Genomic DNA, 11,469 nt, shown 5'->3' with positions numbered 1-11,469 from the left:
CGGCGCTGCCCTCAGCCCTCCGGCACGGCACGCGCCCCGGAATCGAACCACCAAACAGAAAAGGAGAGGGGAGGAAAAAAAACAACAACACCCTGAATTCTGGGAAAAATTTTACCTTCTATTAATTTCCATCCAGCTAACAAATATAAGCGGTGCTGAGGAGTTTTGAATGAGCGGCTGAAGCAGCTGTTGACCTTAATAACACACAGGCTGTGACCTTCATGTGTTCACAGGTGTGTTATGACAGGGTTATCACTCACCTGACTCAGTGTGTGTGGAAACAGGACCCAGAGGTCAAAGAGGAGAACCTGAGGCGTTCACGCCACTTCTCACCTGAAAGCCTGTCTTTTTTTTTGCGCTTTTGTTTCAGAAAGGTTTGGTTTTGCGTGGAAATCCAGCGCATGGAGCCGGTCCAGAGACCACTGTCTGGAACCCAGACCAATAAATGTCTGTATTGCACAATTCAAGGTCTCACATGTGGGCGCAATCAGCATCGCTGGGAAAAATCAATATTAAAATGGAAAACTTCACAGCTGAGTCCTGTGGTTCAGTCTTGACCCAAAGCAAGACGGATCTAAATTTAGATTCAGCCACAAAGGCTCTGAATGCAGACTGGAGAGACGGACTCCGGATAAACTGAATATCTAATGGAACAGACCAGAACATCCGCCTGACCCGCAGACCGTCTCCACGTGGGTTTTTAAAGCTGCATCTGAGGCAGTTGGTCCAGATATTCGATCCATTTCCTGTTCTCAGGAATCTTTCTTCACGCTTCCGCCTCAAACAGTCACAGACCGATCAGCCAGCTGCCTTTTTTCTGTCAAAGATTTTACGGTAAAGTGTTTTTTTTCCTTTATGAAGACTAATGAAATCCAGCAGGACTCGTCACTCCGCGAGCAGCAGCCACGTCTCCGCACCTCCACCACTCATTTTAAGATTTTTTTTGTTTTTAAAGGCCTGAATGGAAGAAAAAACCTCCTCTTGTAAGGAAGTAAAACTTTGCCTTCTGGCCGAAGAACGGAGTCAGATCTGAGCTGGGAGACTAATTTGCTTCAGATTAAACAAAAGCAGCTCAAGTTTTATCAAAACAAACACAGATTACATTTTTGAATGTGTTCATGTCAGATCAACTTTTTCTTCTTTCAGTTTTTGTTCTTCGTGCTCTTTGCGTGTGGAAATCCTCTGGCATCGTCGACGGCGAATCAATCTGGGTCATCCCAGCTCAGCTCTGGATTAATCTGAAGGGTCGCGGGCGGCGAAGCCTCGGCGTGCGGTGACTGGGTTACTGAGAGCCACGACGACGGTCCAGGACGGAGAAGCACCGTCTCGCAGCCGTTCACTCTCAGATTTTTGTATTTTGATCATAAAAATGATCACAAGCCGAAGTTTTTAAACTGTATGAGTTGGTTTTGATGTTTCAGTAGGACTGAATTAGACGTCGATCTTCATCCTCTGTCAAACCCTGATTCATGTTTGCTCTGTGTGTTTTCAGTCTGCCTCTCAGAGGCTGTCGTGTGAATCCAGCGATCTGAAGCAGGAAAACATGTGAACATGTGAGGCGGAGGGTCCCCGGGATCAGGTGGAGAAACACGGCACCAGGGATTAAAGGCAGAAATCCACATTCCTCCCAACAAAGCCGAGCGCGGCGCCCGGCGCTACTTCACATGATCCTCGCCGCTGGAGACGGTCAACAATGACCTCTGAGGGTGAGAGATAGAAAACACAAACACTGCAGAGCGCTGGCACTCCCCGAAGCCAAACAGAAACCTAAACCAGGCCCCGGCCGGGCCAGAGGGGAGCGGCCTCTGGGCCCAGCCTGGCGGCGGCGGCAGGAAGGCCGCCAGAGGAGGCGGAGTTTATCACTCTTTATCTCTACAGCACCTCTTCCTCACAGATCTGAACACATGCGGCACAAAGCTCCATTCTTCTGTTTTCTCAGAGTGCCACGTTGAAGCGAGACGCCGCCAGGCTGCAGAGCCTGCAGCGCGAGGAGCTTATTCCACAGGAAGCAGGAAAACGCAAACAGAAGCGCTCTGACAGAACGCCAACACAGTGAGATGTTCAGGATCAGCTGGAGAATAACTGCTTCAGACTCTAATCCAACGCACAGAAAATGTTTGGTAATGAAACGTCTGGATTAAATAAAATGTGCAACAACCCTTCCAGGTGAGCTTCATATGAGGAGAGAGGCCACTGGAAACCTACCTGCAGGCACCTGAACGCACCGCCAGGCACAGCTGGGCCTGGACCGGAGGAGGGCCTGCTGGGCCCCGGCTCTCTGGCGCCCCCTTCAGGCTCCGCCTGAGCAACGCAGGCCTCGTTTCATCTCCAGATGGAAACGATCCGGATCCAGGTGGCATCGAACGGCTGGGGGAGGCTGGAGGACCCGCCACGTTCTCCAGATCGGAACCCTCTGGAAACCCTCTGGAAACCCGGTGGAAACCCGGTGGAAACCCGGTGGAAACCCGGTGGAAACCCTCTGGAAACCCTCTGGAAACCCTCTGGAAACCCTCTGGGATCAGCTGAGCGGACACGTGAAGGTTCCTCACTCGGTTCTCCTGAAGCTCAGGCAGTAAATCCACCAGCAGAGACCCGCTGAGTGAGGCTCACGAACTCATTAGAATGAACCCCCCCCCCCCCCCCCCCCCCCCAAAAAAAAAAAAAAAACAGAATAAAAATCCTCCATTAATGGGTAAAACATGCAAAATGGGTAAAAAAAAATTAGAAAAAAATCCAAAATCCCTGGTTATGACGATTCCAAAATAAATTTAGAGTATGGCATGATTTTATTTTTATTTTTTTAAACAGCATCAAATATATTCTATCATAACAGAGTTTTGGAATAAATGTAAATAAATACATTTTGTCTTGTTAAAATATTAAAAGGCACTTTTAATGTGATTTGTGTGTCATAAAACCCTTCTGTGTTCTTTATTCAACGAATTTAAATATATAAGAGAAAATGCCAATTATAATGTCACCTTTCTGAAGTGTTTTCATCAATCAGGAAAGTGTCTGAATTCTAAAAACAGCCTCACTGTTTCTGACATAGGAGGACATTATATGTCCTGCCAGCAGGGGGCGCCGTGGTAACTCGGTCCCGCGTCAGAATCCTGACTGAATGAAGGGGTGAATGCTGAGAATTCACTGCGGTAAAAGTAAGCAGGGGTTTCATTGTAGAGTTTGCATGTTCTCCCTGTGCCACAGTTATCTAAATGTATTATATTAAAAGTATACTTTCTACAATCTCATGTTCATCATTACAGTAAGATTCTGTCCTCTAATTTAAATGATTATGAAATAAACACTAAGGACCAAACATTCAGAAAACCTCTGCTTTTAAAGTTAAAGCACCTTTTTCTTCATCAGGATTTTTCATTTAAAGTCCAGATTAACGAGTCGGTCTCTAAACTCTGGGCGAAGCTTTTTGATTTTTTGTTTTTCTTTTTCTTTTATGTTTTTTAACTTTTTATTTAATTTCTTTTGTTCTTTTTTAAATACAGATTAACAAAATATGTTGTCAGAGACAGGTGAACAAAAGGAAAAGAAAAAAACTATATACAATAAAATATACATTAAATGTAACATGTTTCCACAGCGCAGAATGATGTGCAGCATATCTACATTTATACACACTTATACACATACTCTATTCTACAAATAAAAGACATATTCGCCTTGTGTCAGGGCTCACTTTAATCTCTAGTAAGTTATAATGATAACCCGTATAATTTCTATCATCTAGTATTCCATGGCTGAGTGCCATCTCTGGTTGAAAATGTCCGTTTCCGTCTGTGCGATGCTGTCATTTGTTCCATCATGCAGACCTGTTTCAGCTTTTGCTTCCATTCGCTTACAGTTGGTGGTTTAACATTCTTCCAATTCAAAGTTACAGTTTTCTTTGCAACCAGTAGTAATATTGGCAGTATATGTATCTCTGGTCAGCACTGAAGAGGTCGACCGGTAGGACACCTAGCAGATGAAACAGTGTTTGAAGGGACTTCTCTCTTTAGGACGTTTTCAATTTCTTGTTTAATTGTTGTCCAATATGTGTATGATCACCTATTTTACCACATTGTCTCCAACACATAGATTATGAGGGTTTTTTAACAAAATTAGAAATGACCATGGGGGTATGAAAATATCTGTCCAGTCAAATTTCAGTCACATTCTTTCCAGTGCTGACCAGAGACGCCATATGACCCACAATTCCTCTTCTATCATACTGTTTGTTTCTAATTCCCATTTTTCTTGTATATTGTAAGCATTCAGAAGAATATCTGATAGAAGTTTTTTTATATAGATTAGGGACATGTTTAGAACGTGGAAACTGTTTTGAAATTGTGATAAAATATTGTTCTGTATTATTTGCGGTTTGATAAGTTGGTCTTTTTCTTCATAATTTGTTATGTAACTCCTAATTTGAAGGTATCTATAAAAGTCATTTGCTGGTAGATTAAATTGTTCCTGAAGCTGAGAGAAGGACTTTAAATGTGTTCCTTCAAATAAATGATTCGAAATAGTGAGGCCTTTAGCCGCCCAGCTTTTAAAACCATGATCCCATATAGAGGGGGAGAAGTCTAAGTTACCCGCTACTGGAGGGACGAACCTGGAGCCTTAATCATTTGTTTAACATCGGCCCATATTTTTATTGTATGTTTTATCCATTCATTTCCACTCTTCGTCCTGTTAACTTGTTTTAAGTCCAGAACAGGGAGGACAGGAAGCCGTACATGTTCACCTTCACCCTGTTCAGTCTGAGGCCGTTCTGCCTCCTCGTCTCCACTGATCCACGTCGCCACAGCTGATAGCTGAGCTGCCCAATAATGTTTTAAATTTGGCAGAGCTAAGCCCCCTTTATTTCTAGGCAAATGAAGTGTCTTCAATTTAATTCTAGGTTTCTTATGTTGCCATATAAATTGAGAAATCAGTTTATTCAACTTATTAAAGATAGAAATTGGAACTCTTGACAGGCAGCGACTGGAATGAAAACAGGAGACGAGGAAGTAAATTCGTCCTCACGGTCTCTACTAAAGGCAGAGATAAGAGATAAAGGCAGAACTTCCCATCGTACCAGATTACTTGTAATTTTTTTAATTAGCTTATTATAATTTGAATCAAAAAATGTTGTGTTATCAGATGTTATAACTATTCCTAGATATCTGAATTCTTGTTTCGACCAGTGAAATGACACTGTCCCATCAAGCTGGCCCGGCCACTCTCCCGATATCATCATTGCCTCTGATTTATTTTGGTTTATTTTATATCCAGAAATATCTCCATGCTAGTAACTGCATTACTCGGGGTATGGAAGTAACAGGATGTTTTATAAATAGCGGGATATCATCTGCGAAGAGAGAAATTGTATGAACTGCAGCTCCACCGTCTTCAGTCCCTTCAGGCTGGACATCCTGCCTTATGGCCTCCGCCAGAGGCTCGATACTCAGAGCAAAGAGGAGTGGGGAAAGGGTGTCGCCCTGTCTTACACCTCTCTCTATGTCAAAAAGCTCAGAGCAATGCCCGTTAACTCTAATTTTTGGTTTGGGATTCGTATATAGCAGACGAAACCAACCAGTACATTCTCCCCAAAGCCCATCTTGATTAGTGTTTGTTCTAAAAATTCCCACTCTACCCGATCGAATGCTTTCTCAAATGGATGTTTTTCCTTTAGAAATAAAGATTGTTTCTCTCAGGGTCCGACAGAAATCAGTCACAGCGACCGTCTTTCCCAGAACTGACCACTGAGACCTGCTTTATTCCCTCAGCCTCCTTCTGCCGTCTGCAGTTCCTGGACGCTGTTTCACTCGGCGTCCAGGAACTCTCCCTGAGCCTGTGTGGGTTTCTGCCAGACTTCCAGCCTTTTAAGTATGAAATTGTCAATGTGTTACAGTCTATATTATATCAAACTGAATTATTTCTCTTGAGTTTCACACGTTTTATTTCATTACTGTTTTTTTCTCCCTGATGTAAGATCAGGGACATTTTCATCCTTAAACACCATCAGTTCATCTTTTATATCACTTTTCCAACTCACAGTTCAAATGGAAAAGCTCAGAAGCCGGATTCAAACCAGGCTTATCCCTGCTGTGAGGCAGGAGCGCTAACCACTGAACACATTACACGACGAACTGTCAGTCAGAAAACACTGAAGTATTTCCACGAGGCCTGACCGACTCCTGAAGACTGGCTTCAGGGAGACGTGAGGCTGGTTCTCTCCACCTCTAGAGGTCGCCCTCCTCCCTCCACAGAGCCGCCTCGGCTCTCCTCTGGGCTGGGTGGAGGGGCAGCTGTGGGTGGAGCTGTGGGTGGGGGTGGAGCTGTGGGGGTGGGGGTGGAGGGGGCTTCGTGAAGGATGAGCCCCCAGAAAGAGCCTCTTTCCACACCTCGCTGTTTACTCCTCCTGTCAGCTGGAGGCCGCTCGGGTGGAGCTGCCCCAGCTGGAGGGAGGGCTGCATTCTCACCTCCACACCTCCCTCTGGGGCGGGTGGGGCAGGGTGGAGCGAGGAGACGCCCCACAGCTGGAGCCACAAACACTCCCCACCCATCTCAGGACGCCTTCCACGTCCATCTCTGATCGACAGCGTCTCCGCCGCTCCGTGGTTAAAGGACGAGGCGGATATCCAGAGCTGACCCTCCCAACCTGCTGCAGGTCCTCCACACCTGCTGCAGGTCCTCCCAGGTCCTCCCCGCCTGCTGCAGGTCCTCCACACCTGCTGCAGGTCCTCCACACCTGCTGCAGGTCCTCCCAGGTCCTCCCCGCCTGCTGCCGGTCCTCCACACCTGCTGCAGGTCCTCCACACCTGCTGCAGGTCCTCCCAAGTCCTCCCCGCCTGCTGCCGGTCCTCCTCGCCTGCTGCAGGTCCTCCACACCTGCTGCAGGTCCTCCCAAGTCCTCCCCGCCTGCTGCCGGTCCTCCACACCTGCTGCAGGTCCTCCACACCTGCTGCAGGTCCTCCCAGGTCCTCCCCACCTGCTGCCGGTCCTCCACACCTGCTGCAGGTCCTCCACACCTGCTGCAGGTCCTCCCAAGTCCTCCCCGCCTGCTGCCGGTCCTCCTCGCCTGCTGCAGGTCCTCCCCGCCTGCTGCCGGTCCTCCACACCTGCTGCAAGTCCTCCCCGCCTGCTGCAGGTTCCCCCCCCCCCCTTAACCACTTCTACTGGGTGTTATCCAAGGATTTTTTTTTGGTCAGATTTTAGGCCAATATAGGGAGAAATGAATAAATGATTTCCACACATCTCATTTTTGAAAATGCACAACTGACAACATTGAGAATGTATTTCACAACTTATAGTTTTGGAAAAAATAATCTGACACCGCTCGAAGAGAAGAAGCATCGTCTCTTCATTTTCATCCAGAAAAGTTGCTTATTTACAGAAATGCTGAAAATGATGCAGTTGGGATGCGGGCCGCAGGCCGCTGTCCGCTGGCCGGTGGCCGCGGGCCACGGGAGCGGGAGTGGGAGTCGAGACTCTCTGGACGGGGGGGTCAGGGAGTTAGGGGGTGGGGTGGTGGGGTCAGGGGGCGGGGGGGTGGGGGGGGGGGTGGGGGCTTTTTGGGGGGTTGACCGGGGGAATGTCCTGCTGCTCAGGAAACAAAAAGCTTTGGATCGCCGGTCAGCAGACAATAGGAGAGGATGGAGAGGAGAGAGGAGGTGGAGGAGGAGGTCAGCAGCAGCAGGAGGCTCTGGAGGGGTGGGGGGGTGGGGGGGGGGGGGTCCCTGTTGTTTTGGGAGAGTGCTCCACCCCCCTCCACCCCCTCATCTCCACAGAGCTGAGAATACACTGCTCAGTTATAACAGGACAGTTATAGGAGGCGTTACCCAATCAGAGGTGATCGTCTGCAGGGACGCTCGCCACACGTCAGATACCAGGGATCCTGTTGGTTCTTCTGGACCTGGCGCTCGGTCCAGTCCGCCCCGCTGGAAACCCGAGTCCCTCCAGGCTCCGTCCCTCTTATCTCCTCCTGCACTGTATTCAGAGGAGTCACTCATTAACCGCATTGTTTCCTGACATGAGGCTTTAAACCTTCTGGCAGCTTCGAGGTTTAATGAAAGAAGAACAAACAACATTGTCCTGAAGTGTCATTGATCCACCTCTGACCAGCAGGCGAACCCAGCGGCGAGCAAACCAACAACCTTGTGGCTGCTCACCTCGGGGGAAAACCAGCTCTGAACAGTGAACACACTCATTTCCATCTCTTCCATCCCAGCAGATCAGCTGGTTCAGGCTTCAGATCCTGGATTAATCATTCACTGGTTTTCTGCAGTCAGACTCTTTTAAAGCATCTGATAAACTTCATCTGATTCCTCACCATGTGTCACAATGGAAAAGCCTCTTTAATTCATTAGTTCCTGCATTTCTGCACTTTTCTTTTATTTATGAAGCTATTTTTAGAATTCATTAATAGATTTCCCCGGTGTGGTTGAACAACAAGGCTTTTTCTTTCTGTCTTTTTTCTTCATATTTGTTTTATTTCCTTTAGTTATGCTAAGATTAAACTAGCTACACAATACACAGAACCATTTTCCTGGCTTATTAGGACCTTTTCTGCATTTTTCTGGCTTTTTTTGAAGATTAGATGGAAGATTGGATAATAGGAACTCCACCCATTTTCCTGGGTGTAGTTTTTCCAGCCAGTATCGCTTTTACAGATCGTGTGTTGAGTTTTGATATGCGGTGGAATTTCTTTTCTCTGGACGGCCTGACGCGTCCCTCCCGCCTCCCCCGCTGTTTGAACAGCTGGCCCGTCTTTATCAGCGCCCTGGACCCACCGCTGAGGGAGCGGGGGGGGGGGGGGGGGGGGGGGGGGGGGGGGGGGGGCTGAGGGGGGGGGGTCTCAGCAGGGTGGAGGTGGAGGCCTTCAGTCTGAGAATGAAGGAACGGATCAAAACGCATCGAGAATGAACAAACTGCAGCACAGCAGCTGCTGAAGACGTTTCTGAATTAAGTAATTCAGAATTATATTCCAGAGCTTGGTGTTTACATGGAAAAAACCAAGGATTAACTCCTCTCTCACGCCGAGGTCTGTGCAGCGTTCTGATTGGACGGGGCGGCTGTGACGTGTGACGTCTCCAGGAAGTAAACAGCGTTGTTTTCTCTTTCTTTCTGGATTAACTTTGACGCTGCAGCTTTGGAAACATCCTGGTTGTTCTGCTCCCGTCGATCCACTCGTTTTATTAGATCTAATTCTTCTAAAACTGCCGTTAAATAAATCGTCTCCATACGAGTCGAACCGCGGACCGCGGGCCGCCATCTTGGAATATTGCGTCATCACGACGGAGCATGCGCAGAACGAGCAAAATGAAGTCGTGGCTAATTACCTCCGCCAGGAGGTCATGGAATCAGGCCGGTTGGTTGGACTGTTAGCAACATTACGGAAAAAGTAAAGGACGGATTGCAATGAAACTTAGTGGAAAGGGGGGTCCTGGGCTAGCTTAGACTCCATTAAGTTTTGGTGAAGATCCGGATCACTGTCTGGATCCAGGAGTTGTTTAAAGGATTCTTTATCATTGACAGATAGGGAGTCTGTCACATGGTTGGGCAGCCCGCCGACAGGCGGCGTGCGGCGTGCGGCGTGCGGCGGCTTGGTGACTGATTTGACCCGTGGCGGAGGTCTGCGCTCTCTGAGGGCCACATTCTAGTCAGCATATCATTCTGCTTCTGAACCAAGTTTTCTGGCGTTTTCGGGTGATTTTAGAGCGGAATTAAGATTTATTCTGATTTATAGAGGAATAAAAAGTTCAGTGGAAACACACGGAGTCTCAACTATAAAACTACAAAGTCCCAGGAGAAAATGGGGACAGTGTTGTTCTGGTCCTTCTACTGGCCTGTGGGACGGGAGCAGCTCTTAGAGAGGTCTGGGGCGTCTCTGATTCAGTTTTCAGAGTCTTGCATGTTCATGAACTCTGAGCACCGTCGTCTAAAAGACAGACAGCTTAGAGGCTGGTTTGTCTTTAACCCGTCCAGGTGGAGGACGGTCTATCTGGGGTCATTTTCTTTCCACACCGGCTTCACGCTGACGGAGCTGAGCGCAGAGTAAATGTCAGTGAAAGCAGAGAGCAAAGGGCTGATTGGGAAGTTAAATTAGGTATCGAGCCGGCCGGCCTGCTGCTCAGCCACTGTTTCTGGATTATTGGGTAAAAAGAGCGCCGGGCTAAAAGAGCAAACAAATACTCACACACGGCGGGCAGATGAGCAACGGCTCCGCCTCAGGGTGAAAGATAATTAGAATCAATACCGGCCCCGGGCTGCAGTGACCTCGACCCAGAGTGAGCCCTGTCCTGCATTCTGATCGATTCTGTGATTCTCAGACTCAGAGCGAGGTTTCCCTTCAGGCCGGAGTCAGGAGCAGCAGAGTTCAGTTCAGGATCAACCGTCTGCTGGCCGCTCGGGTTCTGTGTGTTTTCAGAGCAGCAGGAGTTATGGGCTGAAAGGAGGCGTGTTGACAAATCACACGTCCGTCGGTCCGGCCGCCGCACCGCCGGCCCGGCTCGGCCGTCGCATTCATCAGGAGAGGCAGGGATCCTGAGCGCAGTCCTCACACTGCCCCGTTCATCGCACAGCGCTCGGCTTGTTTTGGGCCGCCGGACCTGTGATTGGCAGCGGCCTGAACGAGGGGGGGGTGGGGGGGGGGGGGGGGGGGGGGGGGGGGGGGGGGGCTCCGCCCGTCAGCATAGCCAGCCTGACAGCCCCGCTTTGTTCTGACGGCTGAAAGCCCCAGTGTCTGGACGGGGGGCCGGGAGGGGCCGTCCAGACCCACACCTGGAGCACCAGGAGCACCAGACTGATCAGAACACCACAGCTTCACCGACTCGTGGCTGCAGCGTCCTCCTCCCCGGGCCTCGCTTTTCTCTCCTCCACCACAGATTCTTCTGTCAGCGGTTAGAAGTTCGGGCGGAGCCACACCTCCGTGCATCGCGGAGAGGCTCCGTCTGAGGCCGTGTTGAAATCAGGATCAGTGAAAACAAACAACCGCAGGAGCCCCAAAGCCTCATCAGGCAGATTCCTCTCACACATTAAGTATTAGCATGTGTCCGGTTTCAAACTAAAGAAAAATAAATTCACAGACCGACGGAATACTGGAGGATTCTGGGTGGAGGTCTGCTGGCAGCGACCCGCTGAACAGCCATTGTTTTAGAAAGTCATTCAGAGCTGAGTCTCTTCTCTTAGCCACTTTCAACACACACACACACACACACACACACACACACACATCTGCCAGAGATTCTGGCGCTCATCTGAACCCTGAATAAAGCTGCAGCCTCCTGCGTCGCTCTGCTCGTCTGTCTGAACAGTCTTCCTGTGAAACCGGCTGCTCAGTCGAACCCTCGCCGCCGCTCCACCCTCCAGCTGTGTGTTGTTGCTGGCAGAGAGCGACACCTGGAGCAGAGCATGCTGGGTAGGCATCTCTGGGCTCTGTTACTATTCTGAGCATAATGTGTGGCTGAGCTGCTGCCAACATCTGTCCTG

At 49.0% G+C, this 11,469-nt stretch overlaps 1 long non-coding RNA gene across 1 annotated transcript; it reads left to right on the top strand.

Moving 5' to 3' along the window:
• The first annotated feature begins 488 nt into the window (after nucleotides 1-488).
• LOC115404470 (uncharacterized) lies at nucleotides 489-2,645 on the top strand. The gene is made up of 2 exons (XR_003933355.1): nucleotides 489-1,706; nucleotides 1,940-2,645. It is a non-coding gene; the product is annotated as an uncharacterized LOC115404470 (long non-coding RNA).
• The last annotated feature ends 8,824 nt before the right edge of the window (nucleotides 2,646-11,469 follow it).

The sequence above is a fragment of the Salarias fasciatus genome, chromosome 17 (genome assembly GCF_902148845.1).
Source record: "Salarias fasciatus chromosome 17, fSalaFa1.1, whole genome shotgun sequence".
Lineage (NCBI taxonomy): Eukaryota > Metazoa > Chordata > Actinopteri > Blenniiformes > Blenniidae > Salarias > Salarias fasciatus.
This window is presented reverse-complemented; position numbering and strand designations above follow the sequence as displayed.